This window comes from Spermophilus citellus (assembly GCF_964194105.1).
Source record: "Spermophilus citellus genome assembly, chromosome: 11".
Lineage (NCBI taxonomy): Eukaryota > Metazoa > Chordata > Mammalia > Rodentia > Sciuridae > Spermophilus > Spermophilus citellus.
This window is the reverse complement of record NC_138192.1, coordinates 92,124,186-92,143,934: the sequence shown is the minus strand read 5'-3', so window position 1 is coordinate 92,143,934 and position 19,749 is coordinate 92,124,186. Positions and strand designations below refer to the sequence as shown.

The 19,749-nt window shown below is 36.5% G+C and overlaps 1 protein-coding gene across 1 annotated transcript in view; it reads left to right on the top strand.

The window, feature by feature from the left end:
- Positions 1–19,749, top strand: part of HIBCH (3-hydroxyisobutyryl-CoA hydrolase) — an 82,341-nt gene that overhangs the window by 38,320 nt on the left and 24,272 nt on the right. The gene's annotated exons all lie outside the window — the stretch shown is intronic.

Below are 19,749 nucleotides of genomic sequence, written 5' to 3'. Positions count from 1 at the left end.
TAAATTTTTATTCCATACATGAAGTAGCATTTCTGTTTTCCTTCCCAGTTGAAGTGGATTTAAAGAATGGCTAAGTTTGTTTCTTCCTTTCCTTTCCTCCTCCTCTTTCTCACCCCGCGTTCGTTTTGTAGTAGAAACAACATTGGCTCCTTCTAGCCAACTAAAGTGGGTGGAATATAGTATTGTTTTGTGTTTCTCAAGGTATTTTTAAGATGCTGCTAGCAGAAGGGTTTTGTGATTGTAGGAGACTGGAGGTATGCTGTCCCAAATAAGCTGCTTTATTATAAGAAGTATTATTTTGAGAAATAGCAGACATGGTGAAGCCCTGAAAAAACACAAATTTCCCATTTGTAAGGAAATTTACACAGAGGTGGAAATATCCATTTGTAAGGGTGTTTTACTGGTTGAAACAGGAAGAGAAGGAGGACTAAATTATTAGAGATTCCTATCAGTGAAGAAGGCAACTCAAGTCTTTAAAACAAACTGTATTCTTGTTTTCCATGCTTTTTCTGGTCACCTTCCTATCATTTGCCTCCCCTACATATTTCTTTCTTTGAAGACCCTGTATAAGCTAGAGTTTAAGACCACTTCTTGGAGAACGTTTCCCTGTGTGTGCACATATTTGTTATTCTCTTGTTGATTTGTCCTTTGTTTTGGGAGCCTTAGCTAAGAACTCAGAAGGGTCCAGAGAAATTTCTATTTTCCTTCCACTTCATGATCAGTAATAGAAAAATGAGTTTTAAGCATATTTTAGAAGGATATGTTCTGATTAATTGGGAAGTGGGAATTGGAATGGAAATAATAAGATACATACATAACCCATATGATTTTATTAGGACACAGGCCATCCAAATAGAATGTTGACTAGTGCTCAGTTAGATGGGAGCTATTGAATCAGATTATATTTAGCTACTGATTAATGTCACTTGAGACATGTCCTTGTGATGAAAAGAATGAACAGTCCTCAAAAATTAAATTATGTTAATATATTACAAAGATCTGTTAGATACAATAGATACTTTTTTCAGTTTGAAAAGGTATTCTGTTTTTGCTGCTGTTAGTGACACTTGAAAAGGAGACATTTTAAGAAACCTTTTTATAGTATTGTGAAGTGCTGAGTTTTTCTTAACACAATTTAGTGGAAACTGAGATCTTAATGAAACCTGAAAGAAAAGAGAAAATAATTTTATGCACTAACATTGAACCTCCGGGCTATAAATAACCCAAGAACATTGCTTACTGATCCCAAAGAAAGAACTTGAATTCTCAGTAAAAAGGTTTTGGATATTTTATTTCTCTTTTTTTTTTCTTTTCTTTTTTTTTTTTTTTTTTTTTAAAGAGAGAGTGAGGGGGAGAGAGAGAGAGAGAGAGAGAGAGAATTTTAATATTTATTTTTTTTAGTTCTCGGCGGACACAACATCTTTGTTTGTATGTGGTGCTGAGGATCGAACCCGGGCCGCACGCATGCCAGGCGAGCGCGCTACCGCTTGAGCCACATCCCCAGCCCCGGATATTTTATTTCTCTTGCACTCTTCAGTGGTGGCAGCTGGGATACAGTGGAGCGCTACACTGCATCTACGAGCTGGAGGAATGTATGGAGTGGGTTGCATGTTCACTGCACAGTTGGATTTATTGAGATGTTTTATGTGAACATTATTTTACTTTAGAACCAAAGTCACTCTGCTTTGTTTCTCACCCGAAGATTGGAGATCAGGGAAGAGGACTGTTTTCCTTCTCCAGTTCCTTTGTTATTATATTCTTCAGAGTCCTTATCTGCCTGCAGACTGTCCTAGGATTAGTGGATTAGAAAAACTTATGTGTATACTTTCCTTCTGCTCACTCCCATGTCTTTTAAAAAATCATTTAAAAGCTCTTTAAGATCTGAATAGAGCCCTGTTTAAGACAGAAATGTTAGTAATACAGGAGGAGATGTGATAGGGAAAAGTGAAATTTCCCTTGGATTTCTAAGTGTTTAGGGTGTGTTTCTAGGTATTCAATTTGTGTTCACTGTTGAACTTTCTCCAAGTTGTGGCTGGATAGCTTCTTTTTCTTTACAGAGAGAAATCCCCCACTAGGACTCTCCCTATTTAAAATTTGCTTCTGTCTTATTAGGGAAGAAGGATTGCCTTTAGTTGCAGAATTTCTCAAAGTGATTTTTTCTAATTTTTTTTTTTTAGTTATAGATGGACACAATAGGACACAATACCTATATTTTATTTTATTTTAATGTGATGCTGAGGATTGAACCCAGTACCTCATATGTGTTAGGCAAGTGCACTACCACTGAACTGCAACCCTAGCCCATCTCAAAGTGAATTTTTAAGGTCATTTAGTTTCATCTTTTCTTCCCTTTCCTTTTCTATGCTCATCATCTAACATGTCTTATGCTGATTGGCAGGCCGCCTCAGGTGATCTGTTTAACTTTATCTCATCACTTGTTTGTCTTATTAGATAGAACTCTTTATTCTCTACCTTCATCTATCTCCCCAACCCATTTTAGTCTAAGTACAGAATTGGGGCATGTTCTCATTTTCATACCAAGAACTTGGCTTCACTGCCTTTACTCCCCATTTTAAAGTATTGAATTCTTGGAAATAGAACTTTGACTTTCTAGAAGTATAAATATTCTTGACAATGTTCACATATTTGCAAGTTGTCAATTGACAGGGAATTCTTTCACTTGTCCATATTGGTCAGGTTTTTGGTTCATTATGTTTTTGGTTGTGAAAGTGCCCTATGTTGTAGGTCATATGGCTGGCATTTCTTTTGCCATTTTCACTTTTCCTGAATCTCAACCCAACATGTTGAATTGGTCTAGAGAGTTCTATTCCTTATGGAGCATCAAACTATTTCACAGAAAAGAAAGGGGGAGGAGAGCACCTTTGCCTATAAAATAAGCTCATTCTTCTAAGGGTATATTATATTAGTTTTGAAACTAACTAGGGCTTATTATGACTTTAGCCATTATTTGAGATTGTTCTCAACTATTTTACCCAAGTAGCAAAACTTTTTAGGTGTGTACTATATATTTGGTACTGGTTAACCTGGGGATAAAATAGTGGGCAAGGCAGATGTGTTTTCTTTTATCATGGAGCTTTCTGTCTAAATAGACAGATACTGGATGGTCTGGGAATACATGAGAGTGCCAGCCTCAGCATGTATGCCAGTGTGAGTGGTTTAGTGATGGGCATGAGGTAGGGCAAGAATTGTGGAGGAAGTTATGTTTAAGCTGGGACCTAATGAAGGAGGGATTAGCCTGGGAAGAAGTTCAGAGTAGAAGACAGAGTATAATTGGTGCCACTGTGCAAGGGTTTGATACAGTGTAGAAGGAAAATGTACAAGTGAGAGATAATATTGTATGTGAAAATGAGATGGGAGAATGCTAATTTTGGGAAAGTTTAGTGTGCTTAAATTTTCAAGTGTCTTTTTTGGGAAGATGGCGGCGAATAGAGTGCATCACCCCCGTGTACCGTGTCACTGCGCAGGTGAATAACAAGTTAGAATGGCCAAAAGCTATCTTGTTAGGAATTTCCAGCAAAATTGGGGTGCACCAAAACCTAGAGGAAGGATTTCCAGCACCCGAAGATCAGTTACTGGGGCTCAATCGTGAGTGAACTGTGCGCCCGGAGATTCAGGCTGATTGATTGGCGGCCCGCCCCACAGCCAGAAACTGCGGCGCGCTGAGAAACGGCGTGCCAGCAACACAGAGAAACGGTGCTGTGGATTCTGTGGGGTCCTGCCAACTGTGCCCTCACTGTGCTCCAGGCTGAGTTCTGGGTTTGAGACGGGGGAGAGAAACAGTCCAGGTCTGTCCTCCACACCGGACAACCCACCGAGGAAGCCAGCGGCCACCATCTTGGAGAGCTGACATCACCATCGCCAGGTTCTGACAGATCGAAACAAGTTCAGCGATAGAACAGGTGTGTGGCATTTAGCCCTCCTCACATACAGCCGGGGAAATCACATAAAATCTCTCCCCAGCTTTCCGGGGGAGTGAATATCAGAGTGAGCTTGAATAGATGCATGGGGAAAGGTAAAGGCACCTGACCTCCAACTACCCCCTCCCACCAGCGGTGGAAACGAAACCTGTCTCGCCAGCTCTCGGAGGAGGGGCTAGCAGAGGGAATCAAAACAATAAGGGGCCAGTTCCCAATAGCCTCACTCCTCATCCAGGAAACTGCAGGCCCAGAGTGTAGCTTGAACTGCAGAGAGGTATCACACTGGGGAAGGCCTGTCTGGCAGGAGAAGCGAGGAGACTAGAGTCCAGGAATAAACCTAAGCTAACAGGTTTTGAGAGACACGGGGCGGGGGGTAGGAGGGAGCAGTCTCACATGAATTTTTTCCTACAGCCGGAGGGCAAAATCTTGGCCCGGAAGGCACAGCACCACCTACTGGAAGCGAAGAAAATAGAAGCCTAACAGTGCCTTTTTTTTTTTATTTTTAAATTTTAATTTTTTTCTTTTATTAATTATTGTTTTTAATTGTAATTTTTATTTTACTGCATTTTATTTTTTTATCATTTCTTTTTCTTTTCTATTCTTTTCTCTTTCTTTCTTCTCTCCCTCTCTCTTTCTTGGTTTGCTTTCTTACCTTTTCCCCATCTTTACTCTTAAGCATGACCACCCAGATTACGTATAATTTACTAAATGCAAATAGATGAATACTACGAGTTGGTCTATAGTCCGCCTAAGCCCTTAACTACCCCCACGTACTCCTGTCTATTCTCTTGTTAATATCCACCTGCATTTGAGCAACCCCCCAAAGAAGCTAACATATACTAACCATACTAACCTCCATACCATCAAATTGCCCTACCTTAACATAAAATCCTAAGTTCAAACCTCAATTCTCTATATGCCATCAAAATCTGTAGGACTTTAATGAAACTAATGAATTTACCTTAAATCACAGTTAAATCCAACATCTCTAAACATTGTCTCCCAACACAAAGGAGAGATATTGGAACTATAAAAACCAAAACAAATTTAAAGGAGAAAACAGAAAAACAGCAGTCAAACAGAGTTGGAAAGTAATGTGAGCACCATGAAAAAAGAAGGGAAAAAAGGATTACAAACAATGCAGGACAACTTAAATTCACAGGAGAACCTAGAGGCATCAGAAAAATGGACAGAGAAAGAAATCAAGGCATACCTAACTCAGATGGAATGGAATCTTAGAGAAGACATTAGACAGCAAGTCCAAACAATGAAAGTATACTTTGAAAACGAATTACATAAGCAAATTCAAATGGCAAAGAATGAGCTCTACCAGGAGATAGAGATTAAAAAAAAAAAATCAAACAGTAACCTAGAAATTCAGGAAACCATAAACCAAATTAAAAACTCAAACGAGAATATTACAAATAGACTAGATCAAATAGAAGTCAGAACATCAGATAATGAAGACAAAGTTTATCAACTTGAAAAGAATATAGTCAACACAGAAAGGATGCTAAGAAATCACGAGCAATCCATCCAAGAGATATGGGATGTCATAAAAAACCAAACTTGAGAGTCATTGGGATAGAAGAAGGTATAGAGGTTCAAACCAAAGGAATGAACAATCTATTGAATGAAATAATCTTAGAAAACTTCCCAGATATGAAAGATGGAATGGATTGCCAAATCCTGGAAGCCTACAGGACCCCAAACATACAAAACTGTAATAGACCAACTCCAAGACACATAATTATGAAGATATCCAACATACAGAACAAGGAGAGAATATTAAAAGCTACGAGAGAAAGGAGGCAGATTGCATTCAGGGGTAAACCAATTAGGTTAACAGCTGATTTTTCATCACAGATGTTGAAAACAAGAAGATCCTGGAACAACGTATTTCAAACGCTGAAAAATAATGGATTCCAACCAAGAATACTGTATCCAGCAAAACTAAGCTTCAGATTTGACAATGAAATTAAAATATTTCACGATAAACAAAAGTTAAAAGAATTTGCAGCCAGAAAACCAGCAATGCAAGGCATTTTGAGCAAAACACTACAAGAAGAGGAATGGAAAAACAACGCCCAAAACTAATAGTGGGAGGTAACTCAGTAAAGGGGGGAAAAATAACCCAAGAGGAAAAACTAGCCATATTAAAATAAATAAATAAGCATGACTGGAAGTACAAACCATATATCAATAGTAACCCTAAATGTTAATGGCTTAAATTCACCAATCAAGAGACATAGGCTAGTAACCTGGATTAAAAAAACAAATCCAACAATATGCTGCCTTCAGGAGACTCATATGATAGGAAAAGACATACACAGGCTGAAGGTGAAAGGTTGGGAAAAATCATACCACTCACATGGTCCTCGGAAGCAAGCAGGAGTGACTATACTCGTATCGAATAAAATCAACTTCAAACCTAAGTTAATCAAAAGGGATAAAGAAGGACACTATATACTGTTAAAAGGAACCATCCACCAACAAGACATAACAATTATCAATTTGTATGCACCAAACAATGGTGCTGCAATGTTCATAAAACAAACTCTCCTCAAGTTCAAGAGTCAAATAGACCACAACACAATAATTATGGGTGACTTCATCACACCGCTCTCTCCATTGGACAGATCTCCCGACAAAAGCTGAATAAAGAAACTATAGAACTCAATAACACAATCAATATCCTAGACTTAACCAACATATATAGAATATATCAACCATCATCAAGTGGATACACGTTCTTCTCAGCAGCACATGGATCCTTCTCAAAGATAGACCATATATTATGCCATAGGGCAACTCTTAGTAAATATAAAGGTGTGGAGATAATACCATGCATCTTATCTGATCATAATGGAATGAAACTGGAAATCAATGATAAAAGAAGGAAGAAAAAATCCTGCATCACCTGGAAAATGAACAATATGTTACTGAATGATCAATGGGTTACAGAAGACATAAAGGAGGAAATCAAAAAATTCTTAGAGATAAATGAAAATACAGACACAACATATCGGAATCTGTGGGACACAATGAAAGCAGTGTTAAGAGGGAAACTCATTGCCTGGAGTTCATTCCTCAAAAAAAGAAAAAACCAACAAATAAATGAACTCACACTTCATCTCAAAACCCTAGAAAAGGAAGAACAAATCAACAGCAAATGTAGCAGAAGGCAAGAAATAATTAAAATCAGAGCGGAAATCAACGAAATTGAAAGAAAAAAAAGATTGAAAAAATTGATAAAACTAAAAGTTGGTTCTTCGAAAAAATAAATAAGATCGACAGACCCTTAGCCATGCTAACGAAGAGAAGAAGAGAGAGAACTCGGATTACTAACATACTGAATGAAAAAGGCAATATCACAACGGACACTACAGAAATACAGAAGATAATTAGAAATTATTTTGAAAACCTATATTCCAATAAAATAGAAGATAGTGAAGATATCGATAAATTTCTTAAGTCATATGATTTGCCCAGATTGAGTCAGGAAGATACACACAATTTAAACAGACCAATAACAAAGGAGGAAATATAAGAAGCCATCAAAAGACTACCAACCAAGAAAAGCCCTGGACTGGATGGGTATACAGTGGAGTTTTACAAAACCTTCAAAGAAGAATTAATACCAATACTTTTCAAGTTATTTCAAGAAATAGAAAAAGAAGGAGCTCTTCCAAATTCATTCTATGAAGCCAACATCACCCTGATCCCGAAACCAGACAAAGACACTTCAAAGAAAGAAAACTACAGACCAATATCTCTAATGAACTTAGATGCAAAAATCCTCAATAAAATCCTGGCAAATCGAATTCAAAAGCATATCAAAAAAATAGCGCACCATGATCAAGTAGGATTCATCCCTGGGATGCAAGGCTAGTTCAATATACGGAAATCAATAAATGTTATTCACCACATCAATAGACTTAAAGATAAGAACCACATGATCATCTCGATAGATGCAGAAAAAGCATTCGACAAAGTACAGCATCCCTTTATGTTGAAAACACTAGAAAAACTAGGGATAACAGAAACTTACCTCAACATTGTAAAAGCTATCTATGCCAAGCCTCAGGCTAGCATCATTCTGAATGGAGAAAAACTGAAGGCATTCCCTCTAAAATCTGGAACAAGACAGGGATGCCCTCTCTCACCACTTCTATTCAATTTAGTTCTCAAAATACTGGCCAGAGCAATTAGACAGACAAAAGAAATTAAAGGCATAAAAATAGGAAAAGAAGAACTTAAATTATCACTATTTGCAACTGATATGATACTATATCTAACAGACCCAAAAGGGGCTACAAAGAAACTACTAGAGCTAATAAATGAATTCAGCAAAGTGGCAGGACATAAAATCAACACGCATAAATCAAAGGCATTCCTGTATATCGACGACAAATCTTCTGAAATGGAAATGAGGACAACCACCCCATTCACAATATCCTCAAAAAAAAAGAATACTTGGGAATCAACCTAACAAAAGAGGTGAAAGATTTATACAATGAAAACTACAGAACACTAAAGAGAGAAATAGAAGAAGACCTTAGTAGATGGAAAAATATACCCTGTTCATGGATAGGAAGAACTAACATCATCAAAATGGCGATATTATCCAAAGTTTTCTATAGATTTAATGCAATGCCAATCAAAATCCCAACGGCATTTCTTGTAGAAATACATAAAGCAATCATGAAATTCATATGGAAAAACAAAAGACCCAGAACAGCAAAAGCAATTCTAAGCAGGAAGTGTGAATCAGCCGGTATAGCGATACTAGATTTCAAATTATACTACAGAGCAATAGTAACAAAAACAGCATGGTACTGGTACCAAAACAGGCGGGTGGACCAATGGTACAGAATAGAAGACACAGAAACCAATCCACAAAACTACAACTATCTTATATTTGATAAAGGGGCTAAAAGCATGCAATGGAGGAAGGATAGCATCTTCAACAAATGGTGTTGGGAAAACTGGAAATCCATATGCAACAAAATGAAACTGAATCCCTTTCTCTCGCCATGCACAAACGTTAACTCAAAATGGATCAAGGAGCTTGATATCAAATCAGAGACTCTGCGTCTAATAGAAGAAAAAGTTGACTTTGATCTACATACTGTGGGGTTGGGCTCCAAATTCCTTAATAGGACACCCATAGCACAAGAGTCAATAACTAGAATCAACAAATGGGACTTACTTAAACTAAAAAGTTTTTTCTCAGCAATAGAAACAATAAGAGAGGTAAATAGGGAGCCTACATCCTGGGAACAAATTTTTACTCCTCACACTTCAGATAGAGCCCTAATATCCAGAGTATACAAAGAATTTAAAAAAAATAATAAGATAACAAATAACCCAATCAACAAATGGGCCAAAGACCTGAACGGACACTTCTCAGAGGAGGACATATAATCAATAAACAAGTACATGAAAAAATGCTCACCATCTGTAGCAGTCAGAGAAATGCAAATCAAAACCACCGTAAGATACCATCTCACTCCAGTAAGATTGGCAGCCATTATGAAGTCAAACAACAACACGTGCTGGCGAGGATGTGGGGAAAAGGGTACACTTGTACATTGCCGGTGGGACTGCAAATTGGTGCAGCCAATTTGGAAAGCTGTATGTAGATTCCTTGGAAAGCCTGGAATGGAACCACCATTTGACCCAGCTATTGCCCTTCTCGGACTATTCCCTGAAGAGCTTAAAAGAGCGTACTACAGGGATACTGCCACATCGATGTTCATAGCAGCACAATTCACAATAGCTAGACTGTGGAACCAACCCAGATGCCCTTCAATAGATGAATGGATAAAAAAAATGTGGCATTTATACACAATGGAGTATTACACAGCACTAAAAAATGACAAAATCATGGAATTTGCAGGGAAATGGATGGCATTAGAGCAAATTATGCTAAGTGAAGCTAGCCAAGCCCTAAAAAACAAACGCCAAATGTCTTCTTTGATATAATGAGAGCAACTAAGAACAGAGCATGGAGGAAGAGCATGAAGAAAAGATTAACATTAAACAGAGACATGAGGTGGGAGGGAAAGGGAGAGAGAAGGGAAATTGCATGGAAATGGAAGGAGACCCTCATTGTACATATAAGAGGTTGTGAGGGGAAAGGGAAAAAAAACATGGGAGAGAATTAAATTACAGCAGATGGGGTAGAGAGAGAAGATGGGAGGGGAGGGGAGGGGGGATGGTAGAAGATAGGAAAGGTAGCAGAATACAATAGTTACTAATATGGCATTATGCTAAAATGTGGGTGTGTAACTGATGTGATTCTGCAATCTGTATTTGGGGTAAAAATGGGAGTTCATAACCCACTTGAATCTAATGTATGAAATATGATATGTCAAGAGCTTTGTAATGTTTTGAACAACCAATAAAAAAAATTTTGAAGTGTCAAGGTGATAGGGATTCAGTTCTGAGTCTAGAGAAGTAAGCAAGGAGTCACATCAGACCTCTAGTATAAGACAGGTTAAGTAGTATATTCTGATAGCAACTTGGAGAAGCGTTTAAGACTTTTAGCAGAGCCATTGAATAGAACAGATTTCCATTTTAGAAAAATAAGTTCCATGTGGGAACAATGAACTGGAAGGGGGTAGGATTGAGATGAAGAAGTTACTTAGGAAGCTATTGCAGAAATCCAGGTGAGACATTATCATGATTGGAGCTGGAATAGAGGTAATAAAGAGCAGAAAATGGGTTATATTTAAGACAGATATTCAGGAGGCAATTTGGTGGAATTTGATGATAGATTGTATTGACAGATAAAGAGGGCACTGTCTACTAAAATTTGGGAGGAGGAATGCCATGGAGTGAGCTGGTGATGGTGAAGGGAAATGAATTTAATTTGGGGTTTGTTAAGTGAGAGATGCCTGTGGGAAATTTAGTGGGAGTAGTTATTTTGAACAAAAGTGTTTTGTTGATTATATAAATCTGAAATCTGGTTGCTTTCTGGGCAAGGAGTGTTAACTTTGGGATTCATGTAGGTATAGTGAGCTTTAGAGTAGATGCTTCATACTATAAATTAACTCATAAGTGATTGGTTAACTGGGGAAATGATTTTAATGCAGAAGTCTGGTACTTTTTTTTTTGTTTGTTTTCTGGGGATGCTGAGGTAGGGTGTTGGGAATAAATATATAATTTTTAGCTAAGCAGGAAAATGTGCTTGGCTCAGTTGTACTATGAACAGGAATTCTTTGGTCTATATTTTAAAAAAGTAAAAGAAAACAAAAGCCTGTTCCTAGGGCGTCTTCCACCATCAGGTAAATCTCCAGGTCTTGGCAAACCCTCTAACACATAGCTGCACTTCTACCTGCATTGTGTTAGCACCTGATAGTCCTATTCTGATTGAAGTATTGCCCTTATTTCTAGTTTATTTCTGTGTATTTAAAATGTCTGCTCTGGTAGTCCTTGTTGCCATGGAACTGCCTGACTGATTTGTCTAAATCACATTTCCAGGACCATTTATAGTTTTAATTAGCACTAAAATTATTAAGTTGTTTAGGTTCTGAACAGACTGCCCCAACTCTTTTTCCTGTAGTCTCTGTGCAGTTTTGTAGAACATTGGGATTTGTTTTAAGAAACTCATCATGTTACAGTAGAGATGTCATATTGAAAATTTGTCAGTACAAAAGATTATACATAGAAATGTGACAGAAATAGTGACCATCTCTGCTTCTTTTTATATGTTTGCTTTGTTTTCTGTGTTGTACAGCCTCAGCCTTCTCAGATTTTTGGTTTCCAACCCCATATAATTTCAACTTTTATTTGGCTCTCATATCTTCTGTAACCAAATTTCAAAAGACCTTTTAGCATATTTGCCTGTCATCAACTGACAACTGCCCACTGTGTTTCTTTTTAAATACCTAAGAGTAAGAACCTTGTCTAATTCACTTCCCTCTCTTTTCTCCCCAGGCCTCCAAATTCTAAAAAAAGTCTACATTGGCTGCCCTTGAATCCATTGTTCATCTTCTGTACAGCCCATGCTGAGGGAAGGGAAAAAAAGTTTCTAGGCAGAGCCAATTTCCATAGAGAAAAGGCAGTAATTGGGCATGCAGTGGCCTTCTCTTGTATGTCTTTGTTGCTTTAAAATTATATGATTTATTGAAATTGTAAAAGCTTAAAATTGTGGAGAAATGGCATGAACCCCTGTGGCTAGTGGAATGAGAGCACGGAAGAGCTGTAGAAGCTAAAGTCAGAGAGGTAGCTTGGGCCAGATTACATAGAGCCTTGCAGGCTGTGGAATAGAGTTTGTAATACACACTTCTGCCTATGATATATATTATTATATGTAAAATATATATCTGATTTATTCAAATATATCACATTTATTCAAATATACGAGATACATGGAGAAAAGTCTAAAAGGATACTTACCAAATTGGTAATAGCTGTGTGTCTCTAGGGAAGCCTGGCAAGACTAGGACTGAGAACTGTAATGTGTGAAATTCAAAGTTAATTAAAAAAAGGAGAGGTCAGCCAGGGGAGAACTGGAGGTCGCCTTCTAGGAAGCTCTTGTGGGTCCTAAAGCTCAATAGAATATAATCTGAAACTGTTAATTCAGTCTCTTTTTAAAGTTTTTAGCAGCATGTTCCTCAATAGGTATAAAATTTCAGTTATAATATGATAGAAGTAGACAATAGAATATAAGGCAAAGGCCCTTAAAATAGTAAAGGAGATTATTAGTGTAACTAATTTTTTTACCAGAATCGTATGATTTTATTATAGTTTTGAAGTACATACAATCTAATATGGGCTTATCTTGTCAGTTGACTATGTCCTAATGCAGTACCTATAATATAAATAATCACAATCATAATCTAACATTATGGATATAACCTAGAAATGTTTATAGCCAAGGTCGTTGTAGGTAGCAAATAAAGAATTTTATTCATTTCCATATTTACGGACATGATCAATTTTAAGCTTGGAATATGGTACATGAAGTTTATAAGAAATTGTGTGTGTTTCTAAGTATTTTATAATGAAAGAAAGTTTTTAAGAAATTACAAATGGCTGAAATGAATTTGAAAACAAAGGAGATAAGAAAAATTTGATGAAAAATTAAAAGAATCAAAGAAATGAGTCCCTTTCAATTTTCAAAGATACACTGATTAAAAAGAATTGAGAAGTATAACAATAAAAGAAGTTCTAAATAATGTGAAAAGAGTGTATGTACCACAGGAAATTACCATGATGGGAACTAACATAAACTTGGATGCTTTGTTATCATGTGTACTTCATGTTTCAAATATGCTTGGTATTCAAATATCTGTCATATTGCCTTTTTCTATGACATTCAGTAGGTTTGAAATACTTTCAGTAGAATCTTTTAGTAATAAATTTTTAAGAGTTTTGTAATTGGTCTCATTAAATGTTTTTTTTAATTGTTCTAATTTGTTATACATGATGGCAGAATGTAGTTCAATTCATATTACACATATAGAGCACAATTTTTCAAGTAACTGATTGTACATAAAGTATTTTCATACCATTTGTGTCTTTATACATGTACTTAGGGTAATGATGTCTAACTCATTCCACCATCATCCCTACCCTTTGACTGCTCCTTTCCCCTCCTTCCCCTTTGCCCTATCTAAAGTTCTTCTATTCCTCCCATGCTCCCCCCATCACCATTATGAGTCAGCATCCTCATATCAAAGAAAACATTCAGCTTTTAGTTTTTTGGGATTGGCTTATTTCACTTAGCATTATATTCTCCAACTTTATCCATTTACCTGCAAATGCCATGATTTTATTCTCTTTTAATGCTGAGTAATGTTCCATTCCATTGTGTATATTTACCAAATTTTCCCTATTCATTCATCTATTGAAGGGCATCTAGGTTGGTTCCATAATTTAGCTATTGTGAATTGTGCTGCTATAAACATCCATATGGCTGTTTCCCTGTAGTATGCTGGGTTTTTTTTAAAAATATTTTTTAGTTGTTGATGGACCTTATTTTATTTATTTGTATGTGGTGCTGAGAATGAAACCCGGTGCATCATGCATGCTAGGCAAGCGCACTACCACTGAGCCAAAACCCCAGCCCTAGTATGCTTTTTTTTTTTTTTTAGAGAGAGAGAGAGAATTTTTTAATATTTATTTTTTAGTTTTCGGTGGACACAACATCTTTATCTTATTTTTTATGTGGTGCTGAGGATCAAACCCAGCGCCCCGTGCATGCCAGGCGAGCACGCTACTGCTTGAGCCACATTCCCCGCCCAAGTATTTAAGTTTTTAAGTCCTTTAGCTATAAACCAAGGAGTGGGATAGCTGGATCAAATGGTGTTTCCATTCCAAGTTTTCCAAGGAATCTCCATACTGCTTTCCAGATTGGCTGCACCAGTTGGCAGTCCCACAGCAATGTATGAGTGTGCCTTTCCCCCCATATCCTCGCCAACACTTATTGTTGTTTGTATTCTTGATAGCTGCCATTCTGACTGAAGTGAGACAAAATCTTAGACTAGTTTTGGTTTGCATTTCTCTAATTGCTAGGATGTTTAACATTTTTTCATGTTTGTTGATTGATTGTATATCCTCTTCTGATAAGTGTTGGTTCAGTTTCTTGGCCCAGTTATTGATTGGGTTATTTGCTTTTTTGGTGTTAAGATTTTTGGGTTCTTTATATATCCTAGAGATTAGTGCTCTATCTGCTGTGATTGTGGTAAAGATTTGTTCCCATTCTGTAGGCTCTCTGTTCACCTCACTGATTGTTTTTTTTTTTTTTTCTGAGCAGAAGCTTTTTAATTTGAATTCATCCCATTTATCAATTCTTTGTTTAAATTCTTGCAGTATAGGAATCTTATTAAGAAAGTTGGGGCCTAATTTGACATGATGGAGATTTTGGCCTACTTTTTCTTCCATTAGGCGCAAGGTCTCTGGTTTAATTCCTAGGTCCTTGATCCACTTTGAGTTGAATTTTGTGCATGGTGAGAGATAGGGGTTTAATTTCATTTTGTTACATGTGGATTTCCAATTTTCCCAGCACCATTTGTTGAAGAGGCTATCTTTTCTCCAATGTTTGTTTTTGGCATCTTTGTCTAATATAAGATAACTGTAGTTAGGTGGGTTAGACTCTGTGTCCTCTATTCTGTACCATTGGTCTACAGGTCTATTTTGGTGCCAATACCATGCTGTTTTTGTTACTATTGCTCTGTAATAAAGGTCTGGAATAGTAATGCCACCAGCTACCCTCTTCTGGCTAAGGATTGCTTTGGCTATTCTGGGTCTCTTATTTTTCTAGATGAATTTCATGATTGCTCTATCTAGTTCTATGAAGAATGTCATTGGGATTTTGATTGGGGTTACATTGAATCTCTATAGTGCTTTTGGTAGTATGGCCATTTTGACTATTAATTCTGCCTAACAAGATAGATCTTTCCATCTTCTAAAGTCTTCTTTAATTTCTTTCTTTAGCGTGTTGTAGTTTTCATTGCAGAGGTCTTTCACCTCTTTTGTTAAGTTTATTTCCAAGTATTTTATTTTATTTTTTTGAGGCTATTGTAACTGAGGTGGTTTTCCTCATTTCATTTTCAGTGGATTTGTCCCTGATGCACAGAAATAGCTTTGATTTATGGGTGTTGATTTTATATTCAGCTACTTTGCTGAATTCATTTATTAGTTCTAGTAGATTTCTGGTGGAATGTTTTGGGTCTTCTAGATATAGAATCATATTGACTACAAATAGTGATAATTTGAGTTCTTCATTTCCTATCTGTATTCCTTTAATTTCTTTCATCTGTTTAATTGCTCTGGCCAGTGTTTCAAGAACTATGTTAAATAGAAATGGTTACAGAGGGTATCCCTGTCTTGTTCCAGTTTTTAGAGGGAATGCTTTCAATTTTTCTCCATTTAGAATGATGTTGGTCTGGGGCTTAGCATAGATAGCCTTTACAATGTTGAGGTATGTTCCTGTTATCCCTAGTTTTTCTAGCGTTTTGAACATGAAGGGATGCTGTATTTTATCAAATGCTTTCTCAGTGTCTATTAAGATGATCATATGATTTCTTATCTTTGAGTCTATTGATGTGATGAATTGCATTTATTGATTTCTATATGTTTAACCAACCTTGCATTCCTGGGATGAATCCTACTTGGTCATGATGCAACAGGTTTTGGGTTTTTTTTGTATTCGATTTGCCAGAATTTTATTGATAATTTTTGCATCTATATTCATTAGAGATATTGGTCTGAAGTTTTCTTTCTTTGATGTCTTTTTCTGGTTTTGCAATCAGGATGATATTTTGGCCTCATAGAATATGTTTGGAAGTGTTCCCTCTTTTTCTATTTCATGAAATAGTTTGAGAAGTATTGGTATTAGTTCTTCTTTAAAGGTCTTGTAGAACTCAGTTTTGTATCCATCTGGTCCTGGGCTTTTCTTGGTTGGTAGGCTTCTGATGGCATCCTCTATTTCCTTACTTGAAATTGATCTGTTTAAATTGTGTATATCATGGAGTTTGGGTATATCATATGCCTCTAGAAATTTGTTGATGCCTTCAATATTTTCTATTTTATTGGAGTACAAATTTCCGAAATAATTTCTAATTATCTTCTTTATTTCTGTAGTGGCCATTGTAATATTTCCTTTTTTTCATCATGGATGTTAGTAATTTGAGTTTTCTCTCTCCTTCTCTTTGTTAGCATGGCTAATGTTTTATCAATTTTACTTATTTTTTCAAAGAACCAATTTGTGTTTTGTCAATTTTTTAAAATTATTTCTTTTGTTTCAATTTCATTGATTTCAGCTCTGATTTTAATTATTTTCTGTCTCCTACTGCTTTTGGGGTTGATTTCTTCTTCTCTTTCTAGGGCTTTCAGATGTAATGTTAGGTCATTTATTTGGCAACTTTTTCTGCTTTTAAGGAATGAACTTTATGCAATGAACTTTCCTCCTAGAACTGCTTTCATAGTGTCCCAGAGATTTCGATATATTGTATCAGTGTTCTCATTTACCTCTAAAAATTTTTAAATCTTCTCCTTGATATCTTTTGTAACCCATTGTTCATTCAATATCATATTCTTCATGAAATTCATATGGAAAAATAAAAGACCCAGAATAGCAAAAGCAATTCTAAGCAGAAAGAGTGAATCAGGCGGTATAGCGATACCAGATTTCAAACTATATTACAGAGCAATAGTGACAAAAACAGCATGGTACTGGTACCAAAACAGGCGGGTGGACCAATGGTATAAAATAGAGGACACAGAGACTAACCCACAAAGTTACAACTATCTTATATTTGATAAAGGGGCTATAAGCATGCAATGGAGGAAGGATAGCATCTTCAACAAATGGTGTTGGGAAAACTGGAAATCCATATGCAACAAAATGAAACTGAATCCCCTCCTCTCGCCATGCACAAAAGTTAACTCAAAATGGATCAAGGAGCTTGATATCAAATCAGAAACTCTGCGTCTGATAGAAGATAAAGTTGGCTCCGATCTACAGATTGTGGGGTCGGGCTCCAAATTCCTTAATAGGACACCCATAGCACAAGAGTTAACAACTAGAATCAACAAATGGGACTTAATTAAACTTAAAAGTTTTTTTTCAGCAAAAGAAACAATAAGAGAGGTAAATAGGGAGCCTACATCCTGGGAACTAATTTTTACGCCTCACACTTCAGATAGAGCCCTAATATCCAGAGTATACAAAGAACTCAAAAAATTAGACAATAAGATAACAAATAACCCAATCAACAAATGGGCCAAGGACCTGAACAGACACTTCTCAGAGGAGGATATACAATCAATCAACAAGTACATGAAAAAATGCTCTCCATCTCTAGCAGTCAGAGAAATGCAAATCAAAACCACCCTAAGATACCATCTCACTCCAGTAAGATTGGCAGCCACTATGAATTCAAACAACAACAAGTGCTGGCGAGGATGTGGAGAAAAGGGTACACTTGTACATTGCTGGTGGGACTGCAAATTGGTGCGGCCAATTTGGAAAGCAGTTTGGAGATTCCTGGGAAAGCTGGGAATGGAACCACCATTTGACCCAGCTATTGCCCTTCTCGGACTATTCCCTGAAGACCTTAAAAGAGCATGCTACTTAGGGACACTGCCACATCGATGTTCATAGCAGCACAATTCACAATAGCTAGACTGTGGAACCAACCCAGATGCCCTTCAATAGATGAATGGATAAAAAAAATGTGGCATCTATACACAATGGAGTACTATGCAGCAATAAAAAATGACAAAATCATAGAATTTTCAGGGAAATGGATGGCATTAGAGCAGATTATGCTTAGTGAAGCTAGCCAAACCCTAAAAAACAGATACCAAATGTCTTCTTTGATATAATGAGAGCAAGTATGAACAGAGCAGGGAGGAAGAGTAGGAAGAAAAGAGTAACATTAAACACAGACTTGAGATGGGAGGGAAAGGGAGAGAAAAGGGAAATTGCATGGAAATGAAGGGAGACACTCATTACTAAACAAAATTACATATAAGAGGTTGTGAGGGGAATGGGAAAATAAAGAGAGAAATGAATTACAGTAGATGGGGTAGAGAGAGAAGATGGGAGGGGAGGGGAGGGGGGATAGTAGGGGATAGGAAAGGTAGCAGAATACAACAATTACTATTAGTGCATTATGTAAAATTGTGGATGTGTAACTGACGTGATTCTGCAATCTGCATTTGGGGTAAAATTGGGAGTTCATAACCCACTTCAATCTAATGTATGAAATATAATATGTCAAGAGCTTTGTAATGTTGTGAACAACCAATAAAAAAAATGTAAAAAAAAATATCATATTCTTTAGTCTCCAGGTGTTGGAGTAGTTATTTTTTATTTTATCATTGATTTCTAATTTCATTCCATTGTTGTCTGATAGAATGCAGGGTAGTATCTCTACTTTTTTGTATTTACTAAGATTTGCTTTGTGGCATACCATATGCTCTGTTTTAGAGAAGGATCCATAGCTGCTGAGAAGAAAGTGTATTTGCTCATTGATGGATAATATGCTCTATGTATGTCAGTTAAGTCTAAGTTATTGATTATATTGTTGAGTTTTGTAGTTTCTTTGTTTAGCTTTTGTTTGGAAGACTATCTATTGGTGAAAGAGGTGTGTTAAAGTCTCCCAGAGTTATTGTGTTGTGATCTATTGACTCTTAAACTTGAAAAGAGTTTGATTGATGAACATAGGTGTTCCATTGTTTAGGGCATATATATTTATAACTGTTATATCTTGTTGATGTATGGTTCCCTCAAGCAGCATGAAATGACCGTCTTTATCCCTTTTGATTAACTTTGGCTTGAAGTCTATTTTATATGAAGATGGAAACCCCTGCTTGCTTACGTAGACCATGTGAATGGTATATTGTATCCCAACCTTTTACCTTTAGTCTGGGGTGTCTTTTCCTATGAGATGAGTCTCCTGAAGGCAACATATTGTTGGGTCTTTTTTTTTTTAATCCAATCTACCAGCCTATAACTTTTGACTGGGGAGTTTAAGCCATTAACATTTAGGGTTATTATTGAGATATGATTTATATTACCGGTCATTTTGTTTATTTTTGATATTTAGCTTGACTTGGTTTCTCCTTTGGTTGGCTTTTCTTTTATTGTACTTCTTGCCTTTGCAGATTTTCATTATTGTTTTTCATTTCCTTCTCATGGAATATTTTGCCAAGAATCTTCTGTAGTGCAGGCTTTCTTGCTGTAATTTCTTTTAAATTTTGTTTATCATGGAAGGTTTTTATTTCATTGCCAAATTTGAAGCTTAATTTTGCTGGATATAAGATTCTTGGTTAGCATCCATTATCTTTT